This window comes from Cygnus atratus, chromosome 6 (assembly GCF_013377495.2).
Source record: "Cygnus atratus isolate AKBS03 ecotype Queensland, Australia chromosome 6, CAtr_DNAZoo_HiC_assembly, whole genome shotgun sequence".
Classification (NCBI taxonomy): domain Eukaryota; kingdom Metazoa; phylum Chordata; class Aves; order Anseriformes; family Anatidae; genus Cygnus; species Cygnus atratus.
Genome location: NC_066367.1, coordinates 14,539,529 through 14,551,558, shown reverse-complemented (window position 1 = coordinate 14,551,558; position 12,030 = coordinate 14,539,529).

The following is a 12,030-nucleotide window of genomic DNA, read 5'->3' as shown; positions in this document are numbered from 1 at the left end:
CCATTTAACTGAAGGTTGGTCATGTCCCCAGATGGCAATTCATGTTAGACTTTGCTTCACTGCTTATGCAGAATGCCTGTTTTTCTTGAAGGCTGCAGATGTTTCCTAAACCTTCTGGAGAAATCAGTGTGGTAAAGGATTTTACTTTAAAGCATCCCTGGTGTACAGAGGAGGCAAAACAGAAGGGAAGTTATTGCCGCCTTGGAGAAAAATGGTAGCATAGCACTGTCCCTGCTAAGAACCACACTAGGAATAGCCGACTTGGTCATATAATTGAGTGGCTAAGATCTGCTTTATTACAGCCATGTGGTGCTAGGGAAGCTTTCACACAGCAGAAAAGCTTCCAAAGAGTAATTGTTCAGACTTTGTTAACAGTGTTTCTCTGCCTTGCTGGAGTTGCCTGGGCCAACTGCCTTGCAATAGTTTTTACCCAGTTGCAGGAATCAAAAATAGGAGTAATTCTGTATAATTTGTTACAAATTTTCTATCAGTCTACACAGGTATTACATCCTATAAGACAGTATTCTCAGTGTGGGCCAGTAGCCAAATATACTACAGGAGTCTGCGACTGAAAGGAGAGAAGAATGTGGCTCAAAATGCTCAAGAAAGCCAGTGGTTAGTTTGCATTTGCTCAAAACTGCTGTCAAAAAAGGCCCTGGCTCATTATTTAAAGGTATGTGTTAAGTGTTGGGAGAAAGAAGGGGAGTGAGGATCTCTCAGGCATTCATTATGCATTGTTCGAGTGACACTGAGGGCACAGTCACATTGTTTGCTGCAGTCTGTAAGTTTCCATTGCTCACTCTTTTTGTGTCGGTCATTTCAAACAGCTTAACTCTCAAGATATAGCACACCACTGATCAGTCCATCTGTAGCTCCTTTTCTTAGGCAATAAAAGCCCTTCTTTGTATGGGAATCTTCGTAGATCAGAGCTTTCTCTGAAGGTTTAATATATTTCAGTTGGAAAATTGAAATACCAGTTTTGTTCCATTTCTCCCCTCACCCCTTGTCCCACATGCACTGTCCAGTGGTTCTTTTTTGGCCTGGTTTCCTGAGGAAGGCCTGTGTTCAGAGTGTGCCCCCACCCCGCTTATGTCTGACCGCTTCCCCCCTCTGCTCCTCTTGCAAGAAGAAGCTTCTGAGCCCTTGGGTCAAATCAGCTGCATTTGGCAGGGACTGGGGTTTGAAATCTCAACACAACTTTGTTCCTACAAATTCTGTGAAGAAATGACTGGTCATAGGGAAGAGAATCTATTCGAGATGTGTCACAAGATTGCATCCAAAGCCAAAGCATTGTTAGATGCCAGCCTGCGGAAAAACCTGAGTCAGAGCCTGCACTGTAGCAGATACTCACTCAGTCTCAGAAGTCCAGTCAGTGGGGAATAGGGTTTTGTCACTCATGCTGCTCATAGACCCCCCACACTAAAGACACATCTTCTGGCCATGACATGGGGATGCAAGCAGAATTGCAACCTGTGGAAAAAAATGCCTTTGTCTAGTAATTGAGAGGAGGAAGGTTGCTTCTATAACATAGGAAACTATTGTTTTTTATGCTTCACATTCCTGTTCTGCACCAGAAAGCTACTTCACAAGTTCCACAGGGTGGTTTTGAAGAGCATACAGAAAAGCCGTCATTTCATTCCTTGGGCTTTTACTGTAGAACAAGCTTCAACAGAGGGCTGCAAATTAATGGAAGGCAAGAGGCTAAATATATCTCTGTGTCTATGCAACCTACTGCTATCAGAAGCAGGCAGCCAGCACAGGTGCTGGGAGCAGTCAGGCCACTGCAAATTGATTGTCGTGGCTGTTTCTGTCTGACACAGGTGTATACTTTTGCCCCTCATCCTGGTGGCAACTGGTGAAACTTAGGTAACTTAGTGGAGCAGACAGCTTACTGAGCTTGCTTCCCAGTACCTCCAAAATGTCCATGAGTGATGTTATGTCTAGGTTTTAATTAACCTGGGCTGCATATAGAGCCATTATTGTAATGTAGTAATATTCCTCTCCTTTTCCCAGCAGTTAAGGACTTGCCAGTAATGGCTGTGGCATGCAGCTCAGGGCTGAGGACTGTACATTTTATTTTCCATCATTAAATGGGAAGGATGGTCTTTGCAACTTCTGTCTTGCTTGCTGCAAAAGTAAGTGTCAGTTGTTGGACAGAGTGGATGTTTGCTAATTTAAAATACCTTGGGCTGCTCTTCTGCCAGCTCTCCCATTAGCCATGCAATTACATGAACCAGGGGCTGCTGGCAATGCAAAATGGGGAAACCACTTATCTGTCTCACTGCATAGTTAATTTATCAACATTTTGGTACTACTTAACCCACAATTAACCAGTGTTGACTTCCTAGTCTCTCTGTCTCAGGTGCTGTGCACACATTCTCATTGAAAACAGGTGTTACCACTCCGTAGGGCCATGGCTGACCTTCCTGAGGTTTCTGTTATTGCTGCAGAAAGGGCTCCCTGGCAGGCACCCTTGGATATAGATGTATTCTAATCAGCAGAATAAAGTCTACAGCTTATTGGCTTCCTTTCTAAGCTCAGATCCTCCCGTAGCTTGGGGGCAAATGGAAGTGAGTAGAGCAGTATCTTCATGAAAGCACTTAGAGCATACAAGACTTCACCCAATTCCCTACCCCTTCTGTCAAGAATGACAGAAAATGGTGAAAAAGGCTTGTAACGAGAAGTCAAATCTTCATCAGTCGTGGGTTATGCCACCAGGAAGTGGAACTGTTGTGGTTACCGTGGCAGTTTGTTGCTGCTTTCCACTTGTCCAAATCAGAAATTGCTGGAAAATATTATAGGTATCTTTCTCTGTAGCCTGAGAGTATGCACCCATCTTGGCACCTCTCTAGTTGAGCTCAGGACTGTTTTTTAGCAATCAGTCTTCAACTAAACAAAAGGCCTGTTTGACATCTCTTAGGATTTAATGCCAGGTTTTTGGCAGCAGCAGACGGAGAAGAGGAACTACCACACGCAGGAAAAAAAAAAATGAAGAAAATGTTCCTCACATATGGAGGGTGGGGAAGGAGAGAAGATAAGGGTTTCCATGGCAACATTCCTTGCAGATAAGTATATTTAAATCTGTGTGAATTTTAGCATTCAAAACACAGTTTTGTTTCCCACAAAAAGATTTGGGGGAGGGCTGGAGTGGAAAGATTTTTTTTCCCTTACTTTTCAGGTCGTTCCTTCTTTTACATAGCAGCCTGAACCTAAGATAAATTAAGTATATGCAATTGCTGTGATGCTAACACTCCTGTAAAGAAAGGCCTTTCCAAGAGCAAGAAGCATTGGTCATAGTGCTGTATCTCCACTGACATCTCTGGCCCAAGCATATTATCATCTCTTTAATGGGAAAAGTAGTTTAATTAGAACAATGCTAGGCCAGTAGAAAGTCGCAAGGACAAACCTACAGCATTCCAGGTTAAATCCAGTGTAAATCAGAGCAAGATCTTTATAGTTGACTCTCAGCTAAGTGATAGTGGTTTTAAGGTAACTGAGGTCTTTGGCCTTGGCCAAAGAGGAGAGGATGTAGAACTGAAAGAGCAGAGGAGCTGGGTAAAATGTGTCTCTGGTGAGTGCCTTGGTTGCCACAATGACGGTGAAAAATCACTGTAGGTAGGCAGCGAATGTTCCTGTGACACTATTAGGCAAAAAGTATTTACTCTTTTTATGAGTTCAGTGCTGGGGCTACCCCGAATCTCTGAAGCTTTTCTGCTCCCATCTCTGCAGAGCTGAGCAACTTGCAGGCACTGGCATGCTCTGTTCTGCTCTCACCTCCCTGCTGGAATCCAGGCAGGTCAGCTCTGTCACAAGCCTGGCAGCGAGACAGCCAGTGCTGTGCCTGCTTGGCTGCCAACTTTCTCATCTCACCAAAATAGGCTTCTTTTTTTTTTTTTTTTTAACAGTTGCTTCCAACTCAATAATGACTCAGACACTGCAGCAAGGGTAAAGTGATCATCTTCGCTTTCAGACCTTTACAGCAGAAGGCCCTGGGTATCCTCTCTGAAAAGCCAGAGCTTGCTGGGCACAGCCATCAGCTGAATTCAGTTCTTTAGGTTACCTGATCGAACCAGATGTTCCTACAGTGCTGTGACCCTGCTGGCTACAGGGCTGTGTTTCAGCAATAGACTAAATGATTCCTAAAAGTTCTTTGTGTTTAGCAGTCCTGGGGAGGAGAGGTTGGGAGGGAAAGAATAGTCATACATAAGGAGGATGCGATTTACCCATTAAGGCTCTTGCCCTGACCAAATTTCCCTAGGCCGTGAATCCTATAAAGAAACAAAGATCTATTGGAACACTAAAGAGAAAAGCAGTAAGTCATATTCGGGTATTTATCTTTTGAGGTGAGAGAGGGGAAACAAGGGTGTCTGAAAAAGCAAAGTTCGTAATGTCAGACTGGAAATTGCCACCTGGTAGCATTTTGTATTGGCTGAGACCCTGATACAGAATAAACAACACTCAGGTCTAGCTAAGGTGACTGTGTCCCTTGTCAGCTTCCCTGTGCCTTGATTGATAAAGCCTACAGGCAGTGTGGAATACTGAACTTTTTATGGATCCTTTATTGGAATTCACTGTTATCAGATACGTTATTGTAAATTCTGGGACTAATATTCAGGCCTTGATGTCAGCACTAACATGAAAATGCATACTCTGGCTTTGTAGTTTCTTGGACTGAAAAGCAACTGACTTGCTGATGCAGGGCTTGTTAGCTGTGAGTTATTGATTAAATATATCATGTTTATTCCATCCCTTCCATTAAGACTGCTGTGATATTTTGTGCTACAAACCGATGCTCTAGCTCTGTGCACTTGCCTTACAGCTGAACCCAGGGAGATGCGACAGCTCTGGGATATGTAAATAAGAGAAGTGCAGCAACCTCAATCCCTGTTTGGCAGCCTTCAGCATCCAGTATGTCATGAGCTGTTTCTTACTCTGTCCTTAGGTGCTTGTAAGATAGCCTGTTATGGTGATGGGGTTCAGGACACCATGGGCATTAGATGGCAGTAAGTGGATTGCTGCCCCCTTGAACTGCTCCATTGTTGCACCACATATGAACATCCTCACCTATCTCTAAGCTTCTGCAAAAACAGTTTCCAGGCCAAAAAAACCCTGCCTTCTGGCAGGCTGGCTGCCTGCGTGTCTTGCCTGGGGAGAAAGGAGGTTGCCCACTGTGTGGCAAATCAGCTTCTGACCATGTCCTGGCTCTGTGATGTGGCTGTCCTGTTTTTTCAAGCTCTTCCAGGAATCTGAATGGGGGAAAGGTGCCTTGGGAGAAGAGTGAGCCTTGTGAGTTAATGGGAGCTGACAGGGATGCCTGCAAGAATACGCCATGGTGTATTGTGGAAAATCAGCTGGACCAATGGTTGCAGCTACCCCACGTTCATTGTTGAGTGAGGTATTTGGGAACAGAGAGGGTGTTTGAAGCACTTAGTGTTTCCATCATGCAGAATTCATATTAAATTTGCAGGAGCCTATGCCTTGATTTGATGGCATTTTTCTTGTAAAAGAAAGGAGAAAACTCATTGCTTGCTAACAGTCTGCTCTAAATTAACCTCAGGCGTGGGCCCAGGCCTGCAAACCTTTGTATGACTGTGACTATTATTTATGCCGTGTGATTGCATTGAATGCCATTGACTATTCATATATTAGCCTAGCACATAGTTGTGGCTTTTAGTAACTAGAAACTAAATTATTAAAGCTGTTTGGGTGTTTGGACTTCGAATATCCCATCAAGCACCTACCTGACTATTTAAGTGCCTAGGCATCTGTCCTGGTTTCAGTTAGGACAGAGTTAATTTTCCTCCTAGTAGCTGGTAGGATGCTATGTTTTGGATTAGGATGAGAAGAGCACTGATAACATGCTGATGTTTTAATTGTTGCAGAGCAGTGCTTACACCAAGCCAAGGATTTTTCAGCTTCTCGCTCTGTCCTGCCAGCGGGCAGGCTAGGGGTGCAGCAGGAGCTGGGAGGGGACAGACCCAGGACAGCTGACCCAAACTGGCCAAAGGGATATTCCATACCATCTGACGTCATGCTGAACAATATATAGGGGTGGCTAGCTGGGGTGGGGGGGCCGGCTGCTCAGGGATAGGCTGGGCATCGGTCAGCGGGTGGTGAGCAATTGCATTGTGCATCACTTGGTTCGTACACATTATTATTAGTAGTACTATTATCATTATTATTATCATTATTATTATTTTCCTGTCTTAATAAACTGTCTTTATCTCAACTCACAGGCTTCACTTTCCTGTTTCCCTCCCCCATCCCAGAGAGGGAGAGGGGAGGGTGAGCGAACAGCTGTGTGGTGTTTAGCTGCTGGCCGGGTTAAACCACAACAGCATCTTTGTATATGTAATATTGCCATAATGCAAAGAAAAGGGACCGGCCTCTTGTTTCATATCCCAGTAGCAGCACAGCAGCAACAACCAGGTAGGGCCTGTTGCTGTATGTGCATAGTTCATAGAGAACCTCTTCTGTGTTTGAGGAAGCTTGTTGACCACTTTACCCAGTAAAGGTCAAAACACTGCAAAACCTACAACCTGCATTAGCCTATATATATATCTTATAGCTGTACTGTTCCAGTGTGGTAAACTGAGTTGAGCAATCACGTTTTCTCAATTACCCTAAAGAACTAGTAATCCTTATCACCTCTGTGTTTCTTTCTCCCACTACTGCACTGGTCTGGAAATTGTCATCACAGCTAAAAATCCTCATTCTGTAAATTAAACTGTGATTTAAAAAAAAAGTAACAGCGCAGCTTCCTCATAAAACTCCACCAAGTCTTTTGTCGATGTGACTCACTCAATTACTCATGTGGGCAGGCATTCAGATAATAAAACTAGTTAATGGAAAGCAGTGAGAAATACTGCTGGTTCCTGAGGAGGTAGGGGAGGGGGAAGGCTACTGCGGGTATTTTATCCTAAGAACTGCTGAATTCAGTGAGCTTCCAGACATTTTTAAGTATTTCTCTGGTCTGCTTTTTTTTCTTTGTATAAAAACAGCTTGAAAAATCAGATTGACAATAGAGGAACAAAAGTAGCCCGGCAGTATGTGTGTGCTTCTCTCCTCCCCTTCCTACATATTAGAAATGATAGCCAGTCTCTGCCCCAAATCAGTCTCTTTATCCTAACAATGTATATACTTAAACAACACTCTATGAATTCCTAAATCAAAGAGTACAGCTAGCAAGTGATAAAATGAATCCTTTGGCTGGAGATGTTGCATATAGTGACACAGACCAGATATTTCTAGAATAAATAATAGGTCCCTGAGATTTGGTGTACAGTAGGCCAGGTAGTACTACTACAAGGCAGATTTCAATGGGACATTTCAGTGGATGCACGCTGGAGGAATATGGGCACTTTTTGAAGCTGGTGGGGCAGGAAATTACTAAAAAATAGTGAGATACCACATGGATGTGAGAGGACCCTTGTGCAATGAAATTATACATGTATTATGGCTTCAAGGAGACTTAGAATTAAGACAAAAGTAGAACTAGTGGAGGAAGACAAACTAAGTGGAGCTGAGGGCTGGCTGTCATTTACAAAACAACCACAACAGTTCATTCTTGGTTGTGTGGCTCTGAGGCTGCTAGATAATGGAGAGATGTGCTACTGCAAATGGCTGTGTGAGCCCCTTCCAACAGAAGAGATGGGTGGAGTGTGAAAAGGGAGAGGACATGAGGATGTGCTCATTCCTCATGCAAGATGAGCTGAGAGGGAGACTACGGCTTGACTTGTAAAATAGAGCTGCTGGCACAGAGAAGCAATGCATGGGTGTTGAGGCTGTGGACCTGAGTAAGTAAGCTGTCAGATTATATTTAGCAAATATACACTGCAGAAAATTGCAGAGAGAGAAGGAGGGGAGCTAATGCATAGCTGTGCTCCATGGGTAGCGAGCACATAGAGCAAGGAATGGGGCTGCTTGGAGAGGATGAATTGCTTTGGTATTCCTGATTCAAATAAATCTCTGTGAGGTCAGGGATCTGCACAGACCTCTATGATGACTTTGAACAGCAGAGCTCAGCTTTTATTTATCCTTCAGTAATAGCTCAGCTTCAGACTGTTAGGTGAAGGGCAACCAACCTGTGGCCTGTGAGCCATTCACCTCTGGCTCCATGCTAGGGTTGTCTTCTGCAGCAATCCCATTCCCTACCTGTGGAACCAGTAGTCTGATAGATCTTGAAACCAATGTCACAAGCTGCTGTATACTGCGGCGCATATACATGCATACACATGCTCAGCTCAGCTCCAACCCACAGGAAGCTTGCTACCTAAGGCTGGCATCTGCAAAACAGGTGTAATACCCTGCCCCGTCTGAAATCAGGGGTGTCAATCCATTGGGCTCCTTGGAAAGTCCAGTTCTAAAGAGACAAAGATGGGAAAAAAAGCTGTAAAGAGAGAGGCAACTTAGCTCATACAAGAAATCTGTGCCAGATCTTAGAAGTGACCCTGTATTACCTGAGAATCAGGTCACTGCTTTAACTAGGACTAACCTTATGCTGATCTGCAAGTAGTTTGCAAAGCACACTGATGCAGGATGGTGCTTGTAAGTGCTTTAAAGGAAGAGCTGGAGAAACAGTTTTTCATAGCTAGACAGATAAGCTGATTTTGTGGGGTGACCAGGTACCCACCAGTAAAACCACAAGCCCATAGAGACGTTTCTATTTTTATTCTTCTCTACAAAGAGGAGGGTTAAATCTGAACTTCTGTGCAAGACAAGGTGGTGGAAGGAGAGAATGTTTTCTCAGGACCTCAAGTAAAATGTGTTTAAGCCAACACATACATGTCAGCTGTCATTGTGCAGTTTCCTGGTCATCTGTGGGAAAGGAGACGTGGCAGTCTGCAGCCAGAGAGATAAGGGCGAGGCAGAGGATCTGTTTTTTGATCAGTACATTGTGATTTGAGAAACAACGAGTCCAACTCAAGAAATCTTAAAATGAGCAGAAGTTAACATGTCCTCAAGAATAACATTTTTTAAAAAGCACATAACCCAATAAATACTAAACTAAGTAAAACTAAAAGTTATGTGGACAAAGTGAGGATTCCTGGGTGATGAGTAAAAGCAGTTGGGTGAGGAGAAGCAGTTCATAACTTAGGCTTATATGTTTTTTTTTTGTTGTTGTTTTTTTTTTTTGAGGAGTGCAGGTGTTAAGGCTAGTGTTGGAATAACCTAAGTATTTCACTTGTGACTGATGTTTGCAATGCGTCTGTCACATGGTATGCCTTGTTTTGCACTGTGTGTACCAGCCAGAGCTGGCTATGTGGGGGAGAGAAAATACCTCATACTCCTGCATTTGATATCTCCCCCACATTCCCAGTTAAAGGCCCAGGTCCTGCCAAATCAATGTGTGAACACTCTGAGACATCACCAAGGCCATCAGCAAGGAACTTCATGTCCATAGTCTGTAGTGGGAGATTCAAGTGCAGAATGCAGAAACAGGTCACCCTCTACCTTTGGCTCTGCCAGCTTACATGGGGGAGGAATTTGGCCCCTTGTGTTCAAAATGATTCAGATCTGAAATACTTGCTTTTCTGCTACAGCTCAGCCCTGTGGGAATGCATGCACCCTGCATGACATGCCACTTAGAGGCACAGAATCTAGGGTACAGAAAAACAGAAATCTAAAACCTAGATTTTTCATGAGAGCATAATGAGTTTCATCTCTGATAATATTTCTAAACAATCTTCATGAAGGAAGGATTCGGATAGAATAGATGTTAGAAACAAAATACAGACAAGAACAAATACTGCTTGTGAGTCTTTTTTATGTAGCTCTGGATCCATTTCAGAAAACCTGGAGGGTGGTGAGCAAGTGTTTTCTGGTGTCATGGAGCAGGGTTGGACAGTGCTGCTCACCCATGTGGCCTGCCTCTCAGATTTTCAAGACATAATCAAGCTCTTGGCAGACGGTTTCCCCAAGTTTCCCTCAACTATTACTCATAGATAACTGTAACCATTCAGTCCTTTGTTGTATACACATTCAGAAATGTTACTTGAAATAAGCATCATCTACAACTTGACTCTGAGTGTGTGTGTGTCGCAATCTAGAATGAGCCGGTTAAAATGAGCTGACAGCTACATACACTGATGAGTTTAAAGAGCAACCACTTCATGCTTGCACCTTACACCAGATCAGTGTCAAGCCCGCCCCAGTCGTAAGTCACGGCCCTTGGTGCGTGCACCTTCAAATAAGACAGAAAGAGCCACTTAACAATACCAGCCTCTTGCTTGGCCCTGTCCATGTAGTACAGCCATGTTCTTTAGTGCTCTGGGCAAGTGTTGTCATTCTTATTTTTGTTCACAGGGAGAAAATCAGGGTGCAGAGGTTGTGACTTTGGTTTGTAGCAGGAGGGGGACAGCTAAGGCTGTAACTCTTCCCTGCTAAAAGCTCACTCATATCATTCAGAGACATCCTTGCCTTTGAAATAAATGACTCCTTTAATCTCCCTCTCAGAGGAGACAATGCAGGGAGGCCTGGCTGCCTTCTGCTCATAAATACTCTGTCAAACCAGTTTCAAGCTGAGGTGGGTGAAGCTGCTGTGAATGATGGGGAGCCATCAGTCTCCATCTCCTGTTAGTCAGTCCTGCATCACTGAGATGTGTGCTCTTACCATACTGTCAAAAATAGCTGCGGGTTCAGAAAGGGCTGAAATGCTCCCAGGTGTTGGTCAAGGGGGAAGACAGAGAAGAGAAAGACAGAGGTGCAGACTGATGGTGACCAGAAGCTGTGCAAAGAGGAGCTGCCTTCAGAGGCTGGTGAAAGGGGATTACTTGTCCAGATGTTGGTGGAAGCAGGGAAGATGACTTCACAGATGAGATTTATTATCCTTCCCATGCAAGGGAGTTATGCTAATTTCAGAAACAGAACAGTTGTTTGTTGGCTTCTACAAATATAGAAAGACAAAAACTTTTTAAAGTGGTTTATGTGGTTAAAGCATAATTACAAACAGGACAGGATTAAAAAAGCTCCAGCCGCCAAGTTCCTGGAGTTATGTGAGTACCTAAGAATCTGAGCTTTAATTAAAAACAGGAAGAAACCAAAACCTCAGAGAATGGTTCTAACCATTGTAGCTACAGAGGAAACTTGCAAATGTGAGGAGAGCATAAGTAGGCCAACAACATCTGATCGAGTCTGAAGTGAGCCTGCAACAATAGTCGAGGATGATTTTTCCCATGTGCTGTAGTGGAGCATTAACTTTATAACTGACCCTTTAGGGTCTGTCTCCTCTGCAGTCATATCAGACTTACCTGGGGGATGCCACAAGGGTCAGGGCAGGATGGAAAGGGTCCGACAGTTGGGTTTGGTTGGCATCTTTGAGAAGGAATACTGGCAGGAAGGAAAAACAAATCAGAGCAGTTCTTTCCTCCCCCCCTCCCGAGTGCTTTGTTGTTTGAACTCTTGGAAGGGAATCTGATGATGAACTGTGCTTTGTGCTGGCTTCTCTTTGAGACTATTTGTTGCCTGTTTTCTTTTAAAGTCTGAAATGATAGAAAGAGATCATTATTTTTCCTCTTTAGCTTGACCTCTTCCCCCCTTGGAGAGTTTCTCCCCTTGTACTGGCTCTGTCCTTTTCACACAATGCTATGTTGAAATAACGTTAAAGAGAAAACTTGAATTCCTAGAAAAAAAGCTTGGTATTTAGAATGAGACATGTCCTCGAACAGAAAGACTGAGGCTCTGCAACAGTCACGGACTGCGTCTGTCTGAGGTGTTTCTGAAATAGCACTCTTAGGGCAAGCACTTCCATGAAATGTAAACTACCCCATAGGGGACAATTTCTACGCTTTGTGCAGCAAGCACTTTACCCAGCAGCGGTTTATCATAAGCAGAAAGGTTATCTGTGGTTACAATCTTGATTGCCCAGCAAATTGCTGAATGCCCAAGGAAGCAGGAGAATGTGCAGCTGCAGGGTGTGTGGGTTTTTCACTCTGTGTTACAGCAAGGGCTGAAGGTTGAGTGTTAGATGCCTTGGGATCCCAACACCATTTGTTGCAGGCACTGGATATGCATGAGCTGCATTCTGTGCCA